The sequence below is a fragment of the Sitophilus oryzae genome, unplaced genomic scaffold (genome assembly GCF_002938485.1).
Source record: "Sitophilus oryzae breed Bouriz unplaced genomic scaffold, Soryzae_2.0 scaffold_1297_pilon_pilon, whole genome shotgun sequence".
Taxonomy (NCBI): domain Eukaryota; kingdom Metazoa; phylum Arthropoda; class Insecta; order Coleoptera; family Curculionidae; genus Sitophilus; species Sitophilus oryzae.
Genome location: NW_022145945.1, coordinates 5,391,905 through 5,408,108, shown reverse-complemented (window position 1 = coordinate 5,408,108; position 16,204 = coordinate 5,391,905). Strand labels below are relative to the sequence as shown.

The 16,204-nt window shown below is 30.7% G+C and overlaps 1 protein-coding gene across 1 annotated transcript in view; it reads left to right on the top strand.

Annotated features, from left to right (window-relative positions):
• Positions 1-1,720: 1,720 nt before the first annotated feature.
• LOC115874643 (D-beta-hydroxybutyrate dehydrogenase, mitochondrial) overlaps positions 1,721-16,204 on the top strand; it is a 65,321-nt gene continuing 50,837 nt past the window's right edge. The window contains exon 1 of the mRNA XM_030889850.1: positions 1,721-1,948. The gene's annotated coding sequence lies outside the window, so the exon portion shown is untranslated. The remainder of the gene's footprint in view (positions 1,949-16,204) is intronic.

Sequence of the window (16,204 nt, the reverse complement as noted above, 5' to 3'; positions counted from 1 at the left end):
TTTAGGGCAACAAGCAACAAATTCTCTTAGAAGGGCTAAGTCGTCATCTGCTGTTAACCTAAGACTTTTTATAGGTTCTTTAGTATTGGAAGAGGTGGAATCCATATTTTGGGCCATATTTATTTAATTAAAATTAATCCCAGCTACTTAAATATCAAATTATCTAATAAAACTAAAGCAATAATTCAAAACAATTCAAACATAACCTAAAATAAAAGATCTCGCCGGCCGGCTCCGGTTGTCAAATACCCGCACATGCCCATTTAAGCAATTTTTAAACGTTATCAGAGGTTATTTAGAAAGAGAGCTTGGTGTAATTGATCCGCAAATTACGTCAGGTGGTAACGTTATTAGCGGGTGTTGCATTAAAAATTGACTCGCGCATATCGTAACCATGATAAGGTACGCGTAAATACGGGATGACGCTATTCGATTTTCCGATATCTCTCTAATAACTGTACCGGTCAGGCGCTGTGCACAATTTTAGAGGCCATAAGTGGGCGTGCTATGTGCGCAAACTAGTCACTTAACTAATGCCCGTTTCCGAAAATTGGAACCACGAAAAACAATAAAGAAAAAACAAAGATTATAATCTGTATAATCTGTGATAATAATTGCACCAGATACTAAAAAACTGAATTTTGTATTAGACAGTGTGGTAAAACGTAACACCTTAAAAATTTTAATTCATTTTTTGACGAATGCTTATTTATAACAACAGAGACGTTCATTTTCATAACTTATTATTATGTTGATTTTTGATTCAAATCCACATTTATTTGGAAGAATTTATTTACTAACACAATTAAGTATGTAATTAATTAATATTTGAGCGGAAATAATTGTGGTATATTTAATTAATGGTATACTCTTTTATAAATATTTAAATAGTTTTCTTTTTGTATACAAATAGACTAGTAATATTATCGTTTTTAGCACCTGTACATTTTGTATATTTCTTGCTTTAAAAACATTCAAGATGTCAATATTCCATAGGTATATTGATAAATGAGATCTAAATTAAAAGAAAATGCATTTTCTACGAAAACTTGAAGGGATAGGTAAAAAATAGTATAATACAATTTGATAGACAATTAAATTGTGCATCTGATTCTCCTAAAATATACAGGGTGTCCCATTTAAATTAAACAAGTTATTTCCGTTTAAAATCAGAAGTTATTTAAAATACATTTTTAAACACTCTGTATAAGGTAGTATTATTTTTATTATTGCAACACAATAACTGATCAATAAATAAACTTCCGTAAATATTTGATATCAAAAACTTTGATACCCTTGGAGAAATGAAGCCTTAAAATTTTTACTGCAATTTCACAAAATTGAAAATATTTCAAAAACGGTAAGGTTTAAGTATGATAAACCTTAATCAAATTTACCTTTATTTTAATCGTAGAAACTAAAAATGTAATAATATACAGGGTGTTCCATTTAAAAAATACAACTTTGTTATTTTTTATTTATTTGGGACACTCTGTATCTTGTAAAAATATTTTTAAATTATGGCTCTGATAGTCCTTCAACGAACCCAAAACTTACAATTTGTAAAAATCTAATCTTTTAGCTACAATACTCTGTGTCGTATGTCGTGAACAACCCTGTAAAGTTTAATTCGACGGACGCCAATGCACCGGTATAAACTGAGGTGGTCTCCGACAACAAACACATGGAAAGGAATTTGCGTCGATCGGGTCGTACCTAAACCAGTAAGTAATAAGCCTATCTCAGTCGTACTCTTACGGAACGACGCGCAACTCAAAAGCGTTCTTTTCACGGCGTGAAAGAGTTGAACGAGCGCGGTACTGATTTTTTTTCAAATAATTTTCCGTACTAAAACACAATTTAGTTATGTGAACTGTGTATTAACTTTGAGTATTTTTTGTGAGATTTATTTATATTGGATATTGGATATTATCTATTTAATTACTAAGTGAGTATTGTTAAGAATAATTGTTATTTTTTAAAGATATGTATACGCATAATACCGTATGATCGAGAAAAAAGGGCGTCAGCGATGGTTATGAAATGAAGATCGCTGTCATTTTATATATAAATTTATATGGGAAATGTCATCGATCGTCATTTCCCAGCCAACTGGACGCCGTTTTTTTTCGATCATACGGTATATAGATATTACTATTATTATTTTTAATTGGAATTTTATAAATATTTGAAGACGATTTAATTTCCAGAAAAAGAATATGTTAAATTTAAGAAAATACATCTTATCATTCTGCAATTATAATTTAGTCAGTTTTTGTATTATCTTTTAATATACCATACCCAATACTCATTGATTTTCGAAATATGATAATTTTATACAAAATGTTCTACTTATTGACAGCCCCAGAACTATAAAATATCAAATTCTTTACTTTTTTAAATTGTTTTTTATAGTAATGACATTACAGTCATTTTTTGAGATTGTGTTTTTCTATCTAATCTTTTTTATACATATACAGGGTGGCGCCTTTCATACGCCTCGCAAGCTCCAAGGAGAACGGTAGTTTATATTGAAGTGAAATTTTGGGCAGCATATGTAGGTTAACTGAAAGCATTTTATAAAAATATATAGAATTATACAGGGTGTCCCCAAAAAAACTTACACATCAAAGTTGTGTTTTTTCTAATGGGACACCCTATATATTAATTGATTTTCGGATTCTAGGAAAAATTAAAGGTGAGTTTTATTAAAGAAGCATATACCTAAAATCTAAGGATTTTGAGTAAATTTTAAATTTCCATAACAGCTACCTAAATTTTAGTTGATATTTGACAGGGCAAAATTAATATGGAACATTAGTCACTTTTAAAAGCAAGTTACTTCTTTCTTTTAAATGGAACACCCAGTATATTATTCCGATGTTCAATGGGGAATTTATATATCTTCAAAATATTATTAAGGTTGCCTACCCCTCAGACAAAGATTTTCATACGTATTTTAATTTTTATGATTTTGCGTCAGTATATAGATCTTTATTATTTGAAAAAATCTAGGTGGCTGGTGATATACATTTTGTTAATTTAACAAAAATTAAAGATTGTAGATTAAAATACGCAACGGTAATAAAAAGATACACGTTTAAAACATATTTTAATTATTACAGAATTAAAACTAGATACAAACCTATAATTATGTGACAAAAATTATCTAGATGAAATCAAATGCTCAAAATTCTTCCTTTCTTGTTAACTGCATAAAATTATTGTCTTTTCAAAAGAATCTTTTCATTTTAAAAGGCATATGTGAAGTGCTCCCTCGAAAAGCAGGTACAATAATTTCTCTCATCATGTCGACAATAGTTGGTTGAGTTTTATAAACACTGTCTTTAACATATCCCCATAAAAAAACCCAGACTAGATAAAATCAGGAGCATTTAAGTATTCTATTAGTTGATGAATGCACACTGCATTCACCAACTAATAGAATCATATCAATCAATTCTTTCTGATGTAGGATAAGTTTGCATTTTCAGAAAATTTCTGATTTTTTTTTGTTTGAACTGACGTAAAATGATAATTAGTTGTTATAGTTCGACTAATTAGACAGCTATGTTGAAGTAACGTCAGACATAATTATCACAGCCACCTAGATTTTATCAAATAATAAAGATCTCCTCAGCAGGGGCGGATACAGAAATTTATTTTAGGAGGGGCCCAAATAAAAAATATTTTGCGCCATTTTTAACCCAAAAGCCTAATATTTAACACAATTTACAGATTTTAGGGGGGTCCCGGGCCCCATGGGCCCCCCTCTGTATCTGCCACTGCTACTCAGATCAAATTATGTAAATGAAACTATCTAGGAAAATCTTTGTTTGAAGGGTAGGCAACCTTAATAGTATTTTGAAGAGACATGAATTCTCCATTGAATATCGGAATAATATACTGGGTGTTTAAGATAAAGGAGTAAAATACGTTTGAAGGTGACCAATGTTCAATATTAATTTTGTCTCACCCTAACTTTTTGGATCAAGTTTTAATTTGATTTAAAGTACAATAGTTAATGTAACTACATAATATTAGGTTATACTTTTTTTATTTAATTTTTTGAATAAATTTACTGAAAATTTTAATTTATTTTAGGAGGTTTCAATGACTTTTTAAATACAAACGTATTACAATTTTTTTTTGGAAGCTTCGCCCCTGCTTAAAACATAGCAAGTATCGGAACAGTATCTCTTATTTGTTTTTTCTGTTATATATGTTGTGATCACTGATCATATGGTACCACGATTTCTTTAATTAGAACTGTAGTTATTTATATCGTATGATCAACTTGTCAACTCTATTAATGTTTCTAACCGCGTCGTCAACTAATATGGAACAATATAAATATGAAAGTTTGCAATAAAATTGGTCTTTAAATAAGTAGTTCTAATTTGTATGAAAATAAAAGTTATTGAATAATATTTTTAACCAACCATTTTGCTTTTCTCTTATTATTTTCGATGATTCGTTCCATTGTATTATATAAAGAACCAAAAAGACAAAAAATACAAATTCCTAATAGAAAACGGTATTGTATATACAAGGGGTTAAAGTCTTCATTTTTTTTCGATCTATTATAATTTTCTTCCAATTATTGGTTTTAGTTATTCGAACGAAATTTGGAGGGTAAAAGTTACTATGAGTGATACATATCTTAATGCTAATAAATGTCAACAGCTTCACCAGGGACGTGCTTATGGGTTATCACTGGAATATTTTTCCAAAAAATATGTGCGCCGCTGGCTTTTTTTCTTTTGAATGTTAGCTAAATTTTATAGACCATTAAATGCTGATTAAAAGTTGTCTTTTAAAGTACAGTTTATTTCTGTGTTTGCCATTTGCAATGATATCCAAATGAAAGTATATGTATACATAAACTTTTATTGCAGCCGAGGGCTAGTTCTGTTAAACCGTTTTCCCTGAAAATAATATAATCAACAGAACAATAATAAAATGTTTGGTACGTGTATGTAAGGGACTTTCTCTTGTCGTTAATAAATTGACGACAACTTTCGATATTCGTTGACAACATATGGATTTTTTCGAATTTCACAGCAACAACAATTAGAAATTTTCGTGAAATCAATATCTGTGTATAAAAACAATCTTTAGTACAATAAGAAGCTAACTAAGATATAGAACCCAGATGCAATCAGAAAAATTTATCTAGGTTGCTAGTAATTTGTTAAAAAAGTATATTAACGAAGATCCCATAGTATGATTATTATAAAATTATTATAATATTTCATTAAACTATAAAGATTTTTTGGCACATTTTTCCCATGTAACGAGTTTTGTGCCTTTAACGCCTATATATTATGCCCTTTTTGAGTCACATCTTCGTTATGCCCTTCCATTCTGGGGTACTTGCTGCGCAAGAAAATTTGATCGTATTTTCAGATTTCAAAAAAGGGACTGAACAGTAGAACTCACTGCCAGAATTTCTTTAAAAATTTCAAAATACTAACTCTTCCCTCTTTATTCATTTTTGAATCCGTTTGCTTAATCCGTAAGCACATATCTGCTATTCCCGAAAGGCCATCTCATAACTATCCACTTAGGAATGCGGAGCACGATCTTTATCTGCCAACCCCGAGCTCAGAACTAGTTAAAGGTTCAATACTGTACAATGCCAAAAAAATGTACAATCATCTGCCTTTGAATATCAAGTCGCTTTCATTCTTTCCCGCATTTCGCAAAGCTCTGCGATCATACTTACTAGACACAGCCCTATATGCGGTAAACAACTTTTTTGTTGATGTTTAATCATGAACAATTTTGAATTTTAATCAAAAAATTTTGATCATCTCACACACTGGTCAAAGGTCAAGTATTTAATATTTTCTAACTCTTAAAATTATATCTATTTACTGCTTATTGTTCTGCAACTGTCCATGTATATTCTATTTGTAATTTTAATGACTTAAAATTTGTTTGAATTGTATGATTTGTATTGTGTATTTTTTGTTGTTTATCTTTGAATAAAAAGGTTAGAAAGGAGTATAATGTTATCCATGTATTCATGCATGGTGGGCGGAAAAAGGACTCTAGGGTGGGGATCTATGACAGTACTGTTTGACGATTCTTTTGACGCATTTGAATTTGATTTGAAATTTTGTGGATTTGTCAGTCTTTACTGAGCTTATTTTATTTTATTTATTATTTATTCTACTATTGATAGTTGTATAAAGGTAGTGAATCTAGATGGAAATTGAATGACACTATTACGATTTATCGAAAAAGACTGTAAAATAGTTGGTTGTGTAGCTTGCGGTAGATCTCGGTCAAAAATCGAGTGAAATAATGGAATAACTTTTCGCTAGTAGGTAAGTGACTACTACGTGACATATAATATACATACGTGTAGTAAACCGATCATTTATGAAATTCACTTATATTAACTAATTATATATTTTTTCTTGCATTTTTTTGCTTTTATTTACTACTTGTCAAAGATTAGATGTCAAAGAATTTAGATACGTCAATTTGACTTACCTGCTTCAGTAGCGTATCGGATGTTTGCGTTAATAAATAATTATTATAACTTATATATTTTTATAACAATTTTAATACCTACCAACATTTATTCACAACGTAAAATAAAACAACAAATTATTGAGTTTACCCCAGTCGGCCATATTTAAGTCCCATCGCGGTGGATGTAAGATTTTTGATATGCTCCTTCCTTAATCTTTTTATTCAAAGGAACAAATCAATAGGGAAAATTTGTCCAAAACACAAGGCGAAAAAATAAGCAAAAAAATCCACCCGGGGTCCTCTCTTATCCAGTCCGACCCTGAATGTTGGGTCACAACAAATCACTGTATTTTATTTAGTCCCTTTTATACTTATAAAGTGTCAAAGGTTTTTATTTAATTTGATTTTAAGAGCCCGTAGCCGTAGGCATGTTCTGGTTGTACAGGAATTGCATACGTATTCTACCAATTGTAAAGTATATTTCTCTTGGAATATTTGACATTGTCAAACGCATTTGTCTGGCAGATTGTCATATTGTCACTGTCACGGTCCTCATTATATCATTTTAATAGAGTTTCTTCATAACTAGAGTCTCCTAAACCCACTCTTTTCGAAGGCCCGGCCATATTTTACAAAAGTTTGTCAAACACAAAATCTTACGCAAACGGTCCGGCGTCGTTTGAGAGACTACGGCTTAAGTAACTTCTGCCATAACTTCTAAAAAACTAATCCAGTTTGGGCATAAATATGGTTATCAGTAGTTGACCGAGAGGGGGAGGATTAGCTGGAACGCCAATTGTGTGGGCGGTCCGAGTAACTAATGAGAATGAGTTAATTATTTGGCGTAGTCTGTCAGACGACGCCGGACCAGTTAAGGGTTAATAAAACCAATGGCGTAGGTAACTAATTTTAGCTAATTTATAATGTGATATCTTATACCGAAATAAACTAGATTTGTTAATTTACCTACCAGGACAATATTGAAGTACCAAATTTAAAATTAGGTAGAAAAATGTCTTTGCCTAACCCCCTTCTAGTTACGTTACTGCAGGCAACCTTGCCAACGTAACCTGTCGAAGAAAAATATGAAAGCAAATCTAATTTAAAATTCAGATAATGGCATTTTACTGCGGTATGCTATATTATAGGTTAATTATCTCTGAAACCTGCTTCGCATTTTTCATAAATAAATTATTGATTTTGAAAGTTGTATAGTTTACAATATTAGCCTTTCTTTATTTTCCGAATTTTTACATGCTTTGACAGTGGTGGCACATTATTATGGATTATTTAGGGTTTACAGTATGTCCATGTAAGCAACGTTATAGCAAGGTTTATAGCGGGTGGGTCTCGAAAGTGGCTCCCCCAATAACATTTTTATTTTTCAGATAAAAAAACGAGATTTGGTATATTAGTATATGAAATAAATTAGGATTGATTGACGTATTCAATTGTTTTTGGTCACTTCCGGTTTTACCGGAAATGACTACAACTTCTGATTTTTAAATAGCACCTTCGGTATATTTCTACTTTATTTGATAGAAAATGTCACTCTAAATAGAATAACATATCATATGTCAAATTTTGACATTTCTGCATATGGTTTATTTCAAGTTGTAACATGCGGTTCATAACGACAATTTGACTCGTAATACCAAGTATGTTGTACCAAATTATTCGTAAAAAATGCCTTTTCCAAATATGCTAATGAGCCACATTTGTTCCCTTTGAAAAAAATGAGATATTAAAAATATGAGCATTTTTTAACCGGGGCCCAGGACAAGACACGAAAGACATTAGATGATCAAAACTATTTTTCCAATGCTTCTTGATTAAAAATGAGTGTTTTTAACACAGCCACGGCACTCTAGATTGAAATTTAAAATACCATTTGTTTTTAAACGAAAATGTCAGAAGTTGACATATGATATGTCATTCTATTTAGAGTGTCAATTTCTATCGAATAAAGTAGAAATATACCGAGGGTGTCATTTAAAAATGCAAAGTTGTAGTCATCTCCGGTGAAAAAGGAAGTGACCAAAAACAATTGAATACGTCAATCAATCCTAATTTATGTCATATAACAAATCTCTTTTTTTTAACTGAAGAAATAAAAAAGTTATAGGGGTGAGCCACTTTTAAGACGCACCCGGTAGAAATAATGAATAATATTATTGATGAAATAAAAAAAGGCTGAAATGAAAAAAAGATAATAATATTAATCCTTAATTATACTACAGTAGTGAATAATTAAAAATTAAATAATACACATAACAAAATAAAAATTATAATCCAACGTGTGTTAATTAGTTAATTATTAATTAAGGTCTAACTATATTAATTTTAATTAAAACTATAGATGCTGCTTTCTGCTTTATTAACAAACTTTAACTAAGTAAAGAACAATACAATTATTATAGCTAATAATATATAATATATTTTGAAACAATTTTATAGAAACTAGAAACTATACTTCCTATAAAATTGTTGTGCTTAGAGCTTTTATATATCGTCTATATGAAAGAATTCAGACGCTGTATGAGTAATATTAAAACCAGTTGATTTAATGTTATTAAGTAATAAATAGATAGGTTAAAAATAACACCTGTTATTGTTACGGCGCTGTATTTGCACGCAGAATAAACGATGATGATGTTCGCAATGAGAATAGTAGGTATTATTCAGTAAAATGTTTATATTAGTAAAGCTTATTAACCACCAGACGGTCATTTTCGCTTATTGGTAATATCTAAATATGTCATCTTCGCTAAATGGCTAATATCTAAATATATCTTTAATAAGTACTCATATTTCCATGCAAGTGATCGTAAGAAGACGTTTAAACTAAAAATTGACGTCTGTCATAAATCAGATTTAGTTGGTAATTTATTTTAAACATTTTCATTTTTTTGAGTCTCATTTTGAGGGGATAAAAACACAATAGGCCTTATAGGTCGCAGTGTTCTTCAGTGTCCGGCATAGGTGGGTCCCTTAATCTTATATTGAGGAAAAAAAGTGAATCTAGAATCTATTTTAGATGAAAAAACTTAGATTCCATTCAATATCATTTCAGTTGCAGTTTTTCTTTTCTGTAGGCATTTGCAACAAGTTGATTATTATTATTTACAGAATATTATTATAATATTCTCTAAAATATAATAATAATAGCTTAATTCGGGTTTCTCTTATTACCGATTCTGAACCCTCCTAGAACTGTGATGCGTATGCGCAGAAGGAAATATGAAGACATTATTTCGTTTGCGCGTGCGCTGCAGAGTTCTAGCACGGTTCAGAATCGGTAATAACAAGAACTCGAACAAAGCTAATATATTCTGTAAAATAACAATTCTACCAGCCATTCACTGTGGTCTTTGCCTATGTGGATAAAATTTTGCTTTATAATAGGTATGTGTTTAGATGTAGAGGCCTCTTTGTAAAACAATAACTTTCTGTCTGTTAACCTTGTATACCCACAAAATGTGATTCACATATTGGAATTTGTTGTTTTACGTTGTATATTAGGTGGCAATAATGACATAACATGTGTGATTTAATCCATAACAAAGCAAGGCTTTGTAATATTTAAGGTGCTATTGTTATTATTCAAGATTAAATATTATTTTATAAACCTCACAATTATATGATTGGATTCAATAAAAAGGGTTTTTTTTTCATAAGGCTTTGATCGATCGTGGTTTTTTATATTGTATAAGTATAAGATTTTATGTTTATTATAGTAGCCCCTATAAATGAAATATACAGGGTGTCCCAATATACCTTGGACTAATAGAACTACTACGTATTTTTGAAATCGAAATAAGTGTATTGGAAACAATTTACGTTTATACAAAAAGTGCTTCGTTTGTCCGTGAGAGGGCATCAAAGTGTTGGAACTCCCTGTATATTTTATAGGCCTACTTTGGAAAAAAACATTTTACAAAAAATTTTTATCAAAAACTATGCGATGTGGCATTTTTTTACAAGAAACAAAAAAATGTAGTAAGTACTAGAAGGACCATTTTACTAAAAAAAATCATTCATCTGTAAATATGGAAAATATTTATATTAAAGTTTATGTAAGGGTGGAGGTAGTTTACACCCTTCCCGTACTTTTTTTTTATTTTTGTGAAATTCAAATTTTAAAGCACTTAGCAAAAGATAGACAACCAATTTTTTTTGATTACAGACAAATACAGGATACATTTACTGCTTTCACATGTATAAAATATTATACACTGTTTATAAAGAAAAAAGCTATGTAGAATTAAATAAATTTATGTCAAATGAATATTAAAAAAAAACGAAAACAGATAGGTTGTTATTTAAAATTTGTTTATTACGACAGTTTTTGTATCAAATTTCGTACACCATTCTCCAAGAAGTGAACGTTCTGCAGACAGAAAGATTTACAATGTCCATACATAATTCTTATCCGCATCAAGGCGTAAAATTGCAAAACCATTTGAATCTAAGCGTTTCTTTGAAAACTGACTTTAATTTGCATTTATTTCCCGCAAAAACATTGTTATTTTCATTCCTAACCCAAAAACACTTTTTCCAAGCGTGCCATAATCCTGCATAAAGGTGTTAATCAATTTAATTAAATAAAAATAAAGAAGTGTGTTCTATATACTTCAGAAAACGCGAATTATATGTTGTGTTATTTAAATTATAGCTATATTGAAGCGTGCATATTATACGATATGAGATACTCGAGATAATGCTAATTATATGTTGATTTTTAAATTGTAGCAATGCACACGAATTAATGTTTGTTGTATTTCTTCATGCGAAAAACAAATTAAATGATTTATTGTGTGTTGAAATCACGCTCTTTTACAAACCTAGTAGGAATCACGCAATATATAAAATGTTGGCATCGAATTTCAGAGAACTTCATTAAATTTTCCTAGAATCGTATTGTTTGGAAAATTGATCAATAATTTTCGAAATGGGCATTTGCAGTTTTAATTTCGAAATGCCTAGTTTCAGCGGAAAATGGAAAAACCTTTAGTTATTTCGGATCTTGATTCTTGAGTTCCAGGATATTACTTTTTAATTTTCAAATACAGTTTTATGAATGGAACGCAAAATCGTTTTTCCATTTTGAACCTACTGAAAAGTGAAATGATATTTCATTCAAATTAGAGGTGTGTAGTTCGTGAACGAACTAGTTCCAATGAACTATTCCGACACTGGAATGAAAGGAACTAGTTCCTGGTTTCTCAAAGGACTAGTTCCTCAGGACCTATTCCGGGATCGAGACTGTGTCCGATATAGAATAATATGCGACGGCGACGGATCGGCTAGCGCGCGTAGCCCGATGGTAGGCAGGAGTGGGGAGTGCCAGACGTACGTTATCGGATCCGGACCTAGAGGAAGTAAACCACAGAATATACTAACGAAAAAGAAGCCCAAGTTCCTTGTAATAAATCGGTTCCATTTTCGTAACGCCATCTCTCGACATAGTTGACATTTACAGGTTAGCCAAAGGGGTGCGGGGCCGGGGGGAATTGTAAAATACACTTTTTTATTTTATTTTTATTCGCTATTTGCAATTTTATTTTTAAAACATATTATCTGAAACAATCACATAATATGTCTTGAAAATAAAATTACAAACGGAAACAAAAGGAATTAAATAATCTGAAAATCTACAAAGTTTATTGATAAAAAAGTTAGGCTATGCAAATTGATATATTAAGTATAACCTCTTTGATATAACATTGTTAAACAAACATTAACAAATCATAACATATCAGATCATAGAACTAAAAAAAGTACTATTACATAAAAACAGGTGATACAATACTTCAAAATTAGTTTTAACATAATATCAAAACCGAAAAATCAAACTGCAAACACAACCACACTTATCACAACAGAAATTAACACACACTTCCGCGGCAAATGACCAATAAAGACTGATCATTCTGATTGGTCCTGGTCCCGTCGTAGCTCACGTCGTATTGTCGGTAAGCAAAATCCCTGTCAAAAAATTTTGACGATCAGCGCCATCACCCGTCATAATTGGGAAACTTTTGCTGGAACCATTTTGAATATTTCACTTACATGGCCTTGAAGTAAACTAAATAAAAGACTAGTTTACATACGAACGGATCGGGCCAGCGCGATCGATGCTAGGCAGGAGTGGGGAGTGTCAGCCTTATGCCGTGTTATCGGATCCGGACCTAAAGGAACTAGAGGAACTAAATAAAAGACTAGTTTACGTATGGATCAGCCAGCACGATTGATGCTAGGCAGGCGTGGGGAGTGCGAGCCGTATGATATCGGATCCGGACATAGAGGAACTATTAAAAGACTAGTTCACGGGAATCTATTCAGTCGGCAGATCCGAGATATAATACAAGGCGACGACGATGGATTCGGCCTTGTCTATTGCCGCAGCCGCCGCGGCGTAATTACCCTTAGATTAAAACTTCTTACCACAGAAAATTGTCGTGAATACTGTTTTTGATTTGTAGTTTGTTTTTTTAAATATTTTATGCGAATGCTTCACTTTAAGTCCCTAAAATTAAGAAATATCTTATAAAACGAAGTAGATATTCTGAATTTTTAGACAAAAACAAAAAGCTTGAAGTGAGGAAAAATGCAAATTTTCGTAAAATTTTTGTAATATTTGCTCCAATTGATTTGTGATATAGTTTTTTAAATTCTGATTTAATTTTTTTTTTTATTTTTTTATCAGCTATAAAACTTACCTATATGTTTTTAACATACACAATTACACGTCTCGTTATATCTCCGTACATTATAAAAATTATACAGATCATACTGTGAATAGTTCTGACTGGCAACGAAACGCATTAGCAAGCAAGGGGGATGTCAATGTTAGTCGGGAACTATTGTGAACTAAAGACCTAGTGCAAAGAACTATTCCTCTGGAGGAACTAGAACTAAGGAACTAGAATTCCCACTTCTAATTCAAATACCTTTATGTATCAAAACCATTATGTATACAACAGGGTGTTTCAAAAAACACGTAAAACTAAGATATATTTTTCATATCAACATAGGTCCGATTCTGCTGTGTTTCGTAGCTACAGGGTGTTAAAGTCTCAATATTTTTTCGATTTATTATAATTTTCTTCCAAATACTTTTAGTGATTTGAATGAAATTTTGAGGGTAAAAATTACTATAAGTGCTACATATTTTAATGCTAAAAAAGTGTCGATAAATTCATCAGGGACGTGCATATGGTTTATCACTGGAATATTTTTCAAAAAAAGAACATGTGCGCCACTGACTGAACTTTTTTTGATATGAAAATTGTGTGGGCCGTTTAATGCCAATTAAAAGTTATCTCTTCATATTTTGTCGAATTCGGCCTCCTTGATGAGATAAACGCAATTTTATTAATCACAATTAATAAAATTAAAATAAAAATAAATTATATGTTTTACCTAATTTATTATTAAATATTATTACTATTAGTCCAACATACAGCAATTTCAAATAATAAAATTATGGTATTTAAGATAATTACAAAAAATCTCATTTTAAAAAGTTTTAACATCCTGTAACTCTAAAACTATGCCATTTACATACCCATGTTTATAGGAACTTTTTTTCATATTTTTTGATGAAGAATCAATGAGTACTTATTTAAAACTTTTAATCGACATTAAACTGCTTACACTATTTCGTTAACAAAAGAAGTGGCGTACACGTTTTTTTTAGAAAAATATTCCAGTGATAACCCATATGCATGTCCCTGGTGAATATGACGAATTTTGTTTAGCCTTAAAATATGTCGCATTTATAGTAACTTTTACTTTGAAAATTTCATTCGAAACGAAAAAAGAAGTTGGAAGAAAAATATAATAAATCGAAAAAATATTAAGATTTTAACACCCTTTAGCTAGGAAACAAAGCACAATCGGACTTAAGTTGATATGAAAAATAAATCTTATTTTTACGTGAGGCACCTATCTCCCCACGCGAGATGGCACAGGTTTTATGAAACACCCTGTATACAGGGCATCAATCAAACTTTAAAAAAATACAACACATTTTTTAAAATATTTTAAGAACCGTTATTCCGTTTTAAATGAGATTTTGGGTGACTATACGTTTTGCTAATAAGTGCTTTAACATTTGAATTTCACAAAAGTCAAGAAAAGGCACGAGAAGGCTGAAAACTACCCCCACCCCATAACTTTTAAAGTAAATTTTTTCCAACTCCACCAGATAGATTTTCTTTTCATAAAATGGCCCGTCTAGTATTTACTACACTTCAGTCAAAAACGTATTACTGATGCATCAACTCACCTTAATAGACAACTGTCACTCTTGAGAAGAGAGCAATCATGAACAGATGGCATACCTATACTTAATTAATATAAAGTTATATGATGTTTAACAATTTTACTTCCTCAATGTCAAGTTGTAAGACATAGTTGTAGAAAGTTCAAACACTAGAAACACTGAAAACTAATTTGAGCTGTAAAAGGAAGAATAGTAAATTTATTTTAATGTTATTGTAATCGGCTGATGAAGAATCACTTTTTAATGGGCCTAATTGCCCAGGTGGTGACATCACGGCCAATTAGAGAAAGGAAGTTTCATTGTGTTATGTATTTCTCCAATTAGACGTATAATCGTCGAGTCGTTACGCTTATGAATGAGAAAATTATTTTAACTAATTACATATTTTGGAGTTAGATGGCCAACTATTTAGACATATCGCCAATATTGTTCATATTATATCTATAGCATAAATGACAGATGCCGAAATAGTGATACAATTCGATATCTGGCTAACTTAATTTGGACATATCCCGAAATGATATATTGCGCTTTGGTCACATGCCCAAGCATTATTTTTTCTTATTTATTTATTAGTTAAAAAGGAAGAAAAATGATAATTTTTATTTTAAGATTATCGATTTTTTATAGTTTTTTAACGTAATATTGTCTGTCCAACAACAAGATCCTTGACAGTGATAGATGTGTCTGTCATTTTAATTTCAAAGTAGTTTATTATATTTTACAAAGAAATAAGTTGGTACACCTGGAACGCATAGCAGGACATGAAATTGATATATTTAAAATTTGCCTGACAAGTGATTACTTCAAAATATTGTGAAAAAAAAATTGTATAAAACTGAAAAAATGTAATCGAGTTATTTTATTAAAAAAATGGTATGGGTGTTTAATACAAAACAAACAAGAACAAAACACCACATACCAAGAAAATATAAAAAAGAAATATTTTTTACTTTCAAGCTTCAAGAAACTTCCCGCATTTATTATTATATTTATCAATATAACTTATGTACAAATACAAATAATAAAGGAATAAATAAAACAACATAAATAAAACAAACTATTTTATTAATAATAATAACACTTACCAAATTTTATACCTTAAAGATTGATTAATTAATTTTAATCTTAATTTTTTAAACCAGTACCTTTTGACATTATGGATGTAGTAAAATTCATTATTTACCTATCGTGTGGTGTCGATATTTTACATCTACTCCAATTTTTAGTATATTTTAGTACCATCCTTGTACCATATACGAGATGCACTTATCTACGACGAGATGGTATACAAACTTTATTGATGGTAACTTTAATGGTGTATAAGACTTTCTGCCTGGACAGCGAGTATTAACTTAGCTATGCTCTGGGTCTAGAGTTAATTTTCCCTCCATTTTTCCTCCTCCTCTTTCATTTCCTATTCTTGAC